Source organism: Phaethon lepturus, unplaced genomic scaffold, assembly GCF_000687285.1.
Source record: "Phaethon lepturus isolate BGI_N335 unplaced genomic scaffold, ASM68728v1 scaffold37397, whole genome shotgun sequence".
NCBI classification, from domain to species: Eukaryota; Metazoa; Chordata; class Aves; order Phaethontiformes; family Phaethontidae; genus Phaethon; species Phaethon lepturus.
The window spans coordinates 85696-93091 of record NW_010551950.1 but is presented as its reverse complement, the minus strand read 5'-3'; positions in this window follow the sequence as shown (position 1 = coordinate 93091).

The window sequence follows — 7396 nt, the reverse complement described above, 5'->3', positions numbered from 1 at the left end:
GACATCTCTAATACAGAGCTACGGCTGTCAGGGCTTAGTCTTATGCTGGGGAGCAGGCCTTCAGGGCAGCTACCTATAAACTAAGCATGCCGTAAGTCTTCTGAGGAATGAGGCCAGAGGAGGAAACCATGTCAAAGAAAAAAAAAAAAATCAGAGTTACTTCCCAAATTTTAATATGAGAAGTGTTTAGATCTGCTTGTTTCTTTCTTTTAAGAGAAGTAGTAAGTTTATTTTTTTAAAAGAACAGGAAAAGTGGAAGACACATTTCTGAGTTCCCTGACAGAAAGCATGAAACCAGCCCTTTTCCCCCATTTGTCATATGCTGAGTGCACAGTGTCCTACAGAAGCTTTTCTTTAAGGAAGCTGTCTGGGAGGAACTACTGGTGAGTTGAGTTAAAATGTCTTAATTTTTTTAAGAAGCTAGCATTATTTTTGTAAAGTATTTATTGAATTGTAACAATAACTCACACGTGGGATATGTCTCTAACCTGAAAGGCTTCCGTAGATGGAACTTGATTGCCAAGACTAAGACTGTTGTTAGGGAAAAGTTTTACTTGCAAATTTTTATAAAGTGCAAGTTGACATACATAATGCTGTAATTAAGCAGCTGACACCTGCATTCTTATGAAGGATAAAAATTACACCACAGGTAAATAAATACTTACAGTTCCATCCTGCAATAGGCTGTCTTGCTGCAAGTTCGTGTCTTCATTTGGAAAACGAAGGCTAAACAAAGTGCCTGCTTTCAGGTTATGTGGTCCGATACGCACATGTGCACTGCAGCAGAACCTCACATGGTGGTGAAGCCGATCTTGCGCTGCGGTCAGTCGCAACTGAAAGGTTCAAGACAGCCATGAAAGACAACAACTCCTGCTATGTACATACTGTACATCTTTTCCCTAGCTCTGTTGGCCTTTCAGGTGCTGGCTGATTGCGACTTCCCGGACAGATGCATGCACAGTACCCGCCCCCCCAACATTAACATAAGTGTAATAGGCCCGCTGAGTTGGGGAAGTATCATCAGCCTTGTGTTGGTCTGCCCAGACGCTGCAGATGAGGGGATTAAAGAGCAGCCTGGGCCCTGGATGCCCACCCTGACCCCAGATGTGGTACACAGGCTGCGAAGGCTCTCCCCAGATCCAACAGACTCAGTCGGACAGGCTGCAGAGCCTCAGCACTGCGCTTACGCTCCAGGTTTCCAGCCACACAGCGGTCCGGGCAAAGCCACTGCGCATATGCAGCAGCAACCGATCTGTTGAGGTAGCTTCAGCAGCTGGAAATCTTGGTCAAGTCATCAGACCATCCTAGATGCAGACTTGAGGGGGAGGTGGGGGGAGGCGTGGATCTATTCTAGCACTAGCTGGTAGTAACAAAACACGGTTGGTTGAGCAAGAGGGTAAACATGGAGATCGCCCCTTAATTTTTATAGAAACCAGGTTTTATAAATTCTTGCAAGGTCATAAGAAGGAGTCACTAGCTCACGGAGCCAGTTAAATTGACAGCAGATGGATGAAAGGCATAAGCAACACCAGGATCAGTCACTTACTTCTTAACAGGGAAGACGGGCATTTTCTGCAACGGGGGGAGAAAGCGCTGCTTTTTACTTCGCTTAGCAGTGTGGGGGCAACAACAGTCTCGGGTTTCTCTGGGAGGGCGATGAGAGGGCAGTCACAGTTCTTGAAATATAAAACACATCCCTGCAGTTTATGGATTAGTAAGTTATGGTGCTATTGAGAAATGCTACTACGCCATTAATACCGAACATAACAAATAAAGTGTCAGGGAAGAGGAAAAATTGTTCTAATAAATGAAATAACGCACAAAGTTTCAAGTGTTATCACTGATGATTTGCCAAGGCTCAAAACACTGAGGAAGCCTTATAACCACTGATAAGGACCTAGCAGGCTTTTCATAAGATGGGTCCTGGAGCACAGATCAAGAGAGTATTCGCACTTCTGCAGTCTTAAGCGACGGGCTTTACTAAAAACAAAGTCAGTCCAGTTTTACAATAAATTATGATACATTCAGGGCTGGGCTGCTATTTCTCTCCTTTCCAACGGCTAAGATGATTGTACCTGGAGTGACTTTTTGCTCAGTCTCTTAAATACTGAGCTCTTCATATTAGAATAAGTAAAAGTGCTACAGAAGGGTTTGCGGGCTTACCTTCCTAGGCACAGGTGGGTAGTTAGAAGAAGCTGTTTGTTACTACATTTCTAAGTTACCACAGAACAGGCATATTGGAAGACCCAACCAAAGATCTGAGGGGAACTGAAACAAGTAGAGCTAAACCGGTCTCATGGTGTCAACACCGAGAAATCCTGAGAGTCCCCCACCAGTAAGACCTCCTGCTTCCCAAATGGGAACTTTGAATACAGACTTTATGGCAACCTCTCCATTATCTGAGCAGTTCCCTTTAGCCGGTTCCCATCAGTGGAGCCAGTGTAGGGTGTTTTCACCCTTGGCCTCTCGTTCCTCTGCCCTACCTGCCTCCTGGGTGAGCACAGCTCTCTGCGCAGCCAAAGGAACCAGTCAAGTCATCCAAGTTATTTTTAACCCACATCAATTGAGAGATACAGATTACCGCATGGCTTGAGAGCCGAGTCGGCAGGAACGCCTGAAGCTGGCACTGCTGCTGAGAAAGGTGTGTGGGGCAGCGCCCCGAGGCAGCCACAAGTGGACTGGATACGTACCTTCGCTGGATAACAGGATGAGCAGGTCTGGCTTCACATTGCCCAAACAGCTGCTGAGCAGCAAAGTTCCACTAGCAGAACCCGCAGTGATGCATAAGGGTTATAGGACAATATAGGGAAAAGCAAAAACATACATGCAGTGACAAATCCCTGCCATCCCACATTAGTTACCAGCTGCATTTTTCCCCCCCGCTGTGCAGAACAGTTAGCACTGTCAACACAACGCGTTCTTTCAAAAAAAGGCTAGCGCGTTCCTAGGACTGCCTTGTCCGTATACAGCCTTTTCATTGCGATTGTAAGGTGGGCTGCAACAAATAACTGGTGCACCTGACGCTTTCAGTTGGGTGGGTCAGGCAAGTCGAAAGTGGGAGAGGGGGAAAAGCAGCCTGTCCCAGGGAAAAGCAACCTCCCCAGAACCTGCTGCTTCACGGCCGAGGAGTGGTCGCGTCTCCGTGAGCCATTCAGCAAGGGGATGCCCCTGCCAGACCACAGAGCCCTGATGCCGCAGTCCCTCACCGGTGGTGGTCTCCCTGGTCGGCAGCAGAAAGGCAGCGAGGGAGCGCCTGCACCTCGTGCTGATGGCCCGGGGAGCTGCCCAAGGCTGAGGAACCACCAGTGCTCCCCTAGGCCTCCCCCTGCTCCCTGTCCTTTCTCCATCAAGGTGCCTCTGGAGCTGCCCAGCAGCCAGCATGGCTCGCTGCAGCGGGTACCTGCTGGGCGGCACTGCCGCGGCATACCCTCGGACACACAGAGTCACACATTCATCCATCCCTGGAGAAAATTACTCACATTCAGGCTGGACAGACTACAGGGAAACCTGGCGAGCGCCATGCCTAGCAGGGTCAAGAAGCTGGCAGGGCAGGGAGCCTGTTCATAACCCACTCCGACAAAGTTACTCCACAGGCTGCATCCAGCCACCCGCACGACCCTCTGACGCCACACGAGGGGCAGCAGCATGGCAAGGTGCATTCTTTGCAATCCAGAAGAGGAAGAAGCCTGCAAAGCACATAGGGACAAGCTGGGAACTTGTTACACTCACTGCATGCACCTGCACAGGCACAAGTGCAGCTTTGTCCCTCCCCTCCATACAGAGGGAGCCCAGAGCACCCTTAGGAGGGAGGGCGTGAACAGGAAGACGGCCATCAGCAAACACCAGAATTAAAGTGATGCTTTTTCCAGCAAACCAGCCTGAGTGTGTTGCTGCCTGGCTGCACAGCATTTATGTGACAGCTGAGAGAGCATGTGTTTTTCTGTCACCAGTTCCCCCTCCCTTCTTCCCTTTGTAACTTTTAATGGAAAAATGTGTGGGCAGTTTCCATTCTGCCTGCGCTGTTTCAGACAAATTAAGGGGTTGGCTAAGAAATCACTGGTTTCACATTTCATGCAAAATACACACACATGCATATATTTATATATCTATGTAAATTAATTTAGGATATCCTGTAGTCATGCACCTTATAGCAGTGCGTTGCTGCTATAGTGTAGTGTCTGCAGGGACGGTCCGAGGGACGAGCCCTTCCTTTCGGCCTGCACAGGGGGTGAGGCTATTTTTGCACTTGGAGGCAGAAGGGAGAAGGGTCAGGAAGCTGAAAAGGCAGCAGTCATTCTTCGGCTCTGCCTTTTACTTTGAGTGGCAGGATTATTAATTTTTTCTTTTCAGCTGCATTGCTAAAGCCACATACGCCTTTTATGACTGCGCTAATTTTCTAGCGGTTTAGGGAGTTAGAAATTTAACACAAGAAGTCGCTGAGGGGGTGGGATTTTTAAACACACGCAAGAAGCTTTTCAGTCAGTAAGTGCACAATTTATAAGGGATTCTGAATGTTATATTCTGGAAGCGATAGCAGTATTACCCAGGTCAAACCAGCCAAACCTAGCAAAACTAAGTGTGGGTGGCTCTCATTTTCAGAGGAGCGCTTAGATAATATTTCCTTTTTAAAACTGGGCAAACACCATTACATGTGTTAAATGTCAGAGTTTGCTGTTTATTATGGGACCTGACCAATGCTTCGCTTCTTAAGAGTGCAACCATGCTTCCCTCCCTGGATGTGAGGGCGGCTCTGGTTACAACTCTGAGCCATGCCTCAAGCAAGGGACAGCATCGGCACACCGTGGCGGTAGATGCAGGATGCGAGTCAGAAAGTTTGGGGAGCGGAGGAGGCTTGGGAACCAGCTCCCATGCCAAGCACCATCTCCCAGGCTGGCTCCTGCCTCTGCACAGCTATGCTTAACCCACTCATTGGTCCCCAAAGCCAAGCTGCAGCCATTCCCCTTCCCCGCTTCCCAGGGGCAGCTCTTGAGGAGACCTTGCTCAGCCACAAAAAAAGAGAGCAGGGGCCCAACTGGCCTTGGGAAAAGCCCTGTCTGGCTGAGCAGAGCACTCTGAGTCAGGTGAGAAGATGGGAAAGGTGCAAACACACTTGGCCATGCAGACACAGGGGCTCCTCAGCAGCTGCTCCGTTAGGCAGTCAATGGGGAGTGAGCACCTTTACACCATGGCACAGCCTGGCTTTCATACACCTCCCGCCAGCCAAAGCATCATGAGGGCAAACCTCAAGCAGCTTACCGCAGTCCCCGTCGCCCCCGACATGGATCCAGCCTGGTGTGACGCCTCCATCCAAGGCCAGCCCCCACCAGGAGGCAAAAGCACAGCTTCACTTCATGTGCAGGTGTCCTGGCTGTTCCAGTGCATCCCGGCACACCAGCGAGCGACAGCTTGGAGACACAGCAAGGCCCGCCACTGCCTCTGCAGCAGTAACCACGTCTGAAAGCAACGGTGACCTGAATTCAGTGCACCAGTTCCCTTCCTTACACAACTTTCATCTTACAACCTCCTTGGGAAACACACAGAAAAAGAGTGTAGAAACAGGAGGAGTCTCTTTGGGTTGAGGAAGAGGATGCAGTAACAGGAATGGAAATGACTTCTGGCCAGTGTGGAGAGGAAACAACAGTGCACCGAGTTACAAAGTGGCCTCATTAATTTTGGGTCACCACAATTTAAATCAGCGTGTGGGTAATGATATCTTGAAGGAGGATGGCCTCAGAGAGGGGAAAGTCAGAAGGAACAAAGCAAGTCTTGACAGGAGCCTAGCAAAGGAAATGCTGAAGCGGTGCCTATATCCCCAGCAGGCTGAGGGCTTCCCTTGCCTGGCCATACACTCAGACCCCTTCCCCAACTATTTCATCACGTGTTTAATGACCGTGGGGTACACAATACCAGAAAAGCCAAATTAAAAGGTAGAGCCGGTAGGTGTAAGGGGAGGAAAAGTTACTGAGCCTTCTTTCCTGAATAACAGCCCACATGGCCTTATGCTCACAGAGGCCACAGCACAGTGGTAGCTGCGCCACAGCTTTTAGCTGTCCGCGAGAGGTCGAGGGCGGTGGTTAACCTTGATAAATAACTATGTTTTGCCCTTGCCCATAGTGGCACAGCCATCAGTATTTCTGTAATTTAATGCGGCTTTTGCTCAAAAAGGTCAACCCCCGTTCTCCAAGGCCCATATCAGCCACCCAGGACAGGGGGTTTGTCCCCCTCCCATCACCGCCAGCTGCACAGCGGAGCAGGGGCATTGCCTGGGGTCACTTTGCAACTGGCCTCTTTCCCCAGAAGGATAGGGAGGGCCGGCCTCCTCTTCCCTGCACATGGACAGGAGGCACAAAGCCACCAATGCTGCACAGGCTGGAGGTGGGAGAAGAAGCTGACCCAACCTCAACCTCAAACACAACCACATCTATCATTGCTAGGTTGGGTGGCCTGGTTAGAAATACAGCGTTGTTTTTGCAGCTGCTGGGACTGCCCCATGGATTCTGTCAGTGAGACAAACAGAAGGCAGCAGTGTGCTCCATGTCTGACCGTCACCAGCACTGGCAGGGAGCAGGAAGGTGGGAAGCCCCGACAGCTCTGTACTTCAAGATTCTACTACGTAGAAGATCCAACACTGCCAAACTGAACCTCAGTCCTGGGATGGAAACAGCACACCAGACCCAGCACACAGGGAGCTGGGCCTCACCCACAGCAAAGGGACACACAGAAGGAGAGCTGACCTTTGACCTCTTAAGTCACTGTCGGGGGGTGTTCGGCCTGCTTTAGAAAGATGAGACCAGATAACTCTGGCCGTAGAAGAGGAGATCTGCAAGGCCAGGGAGTCCCACAGGACTATCTGGTCATGGAATTACAAAGGTTGGAAAAGACCTTTAAGATCATCAAGTCCAACTGTCAACCCAACACCACCACGCCCACTAAAACATGTCCCAAAATGCCACGTCTACATGTTTTTTGAACACCTCCAGTGATGGTGACTCCACTATGTCCCTGGGCAGCCTGTTCCAATGCTTGACCACCGTTTCAGTAAAGAAATTTTTCCTAATAGCCAATCTCAACCTCCCCTACCGCAACTTGAGGCCATTTCCTCTCGTCCTATCACTTGTTACTTGGGAGAAGAGACCAATGCGCACCTCACTACAACCTCCTTTCAGGTAGTTGTAGAGAGTGGCAAGGTCTCCCCTGAGTTTCCTCTTCTGCAGGCTACACAACCCCAGTTCCCTCAGCCACTCCTCATAAGACTTGCTCTCCAGACCCCTCACCAGCTTCGTTGCCCTTCTTTGGACACGCTCCAGCAAGTCAACATCCTTCTTGTAGTTGAGGGGCCCAAAACCGAACACAGTATTCGAGGTGCGGCCTCACCAGTGCTGAGTACAGGGGCACA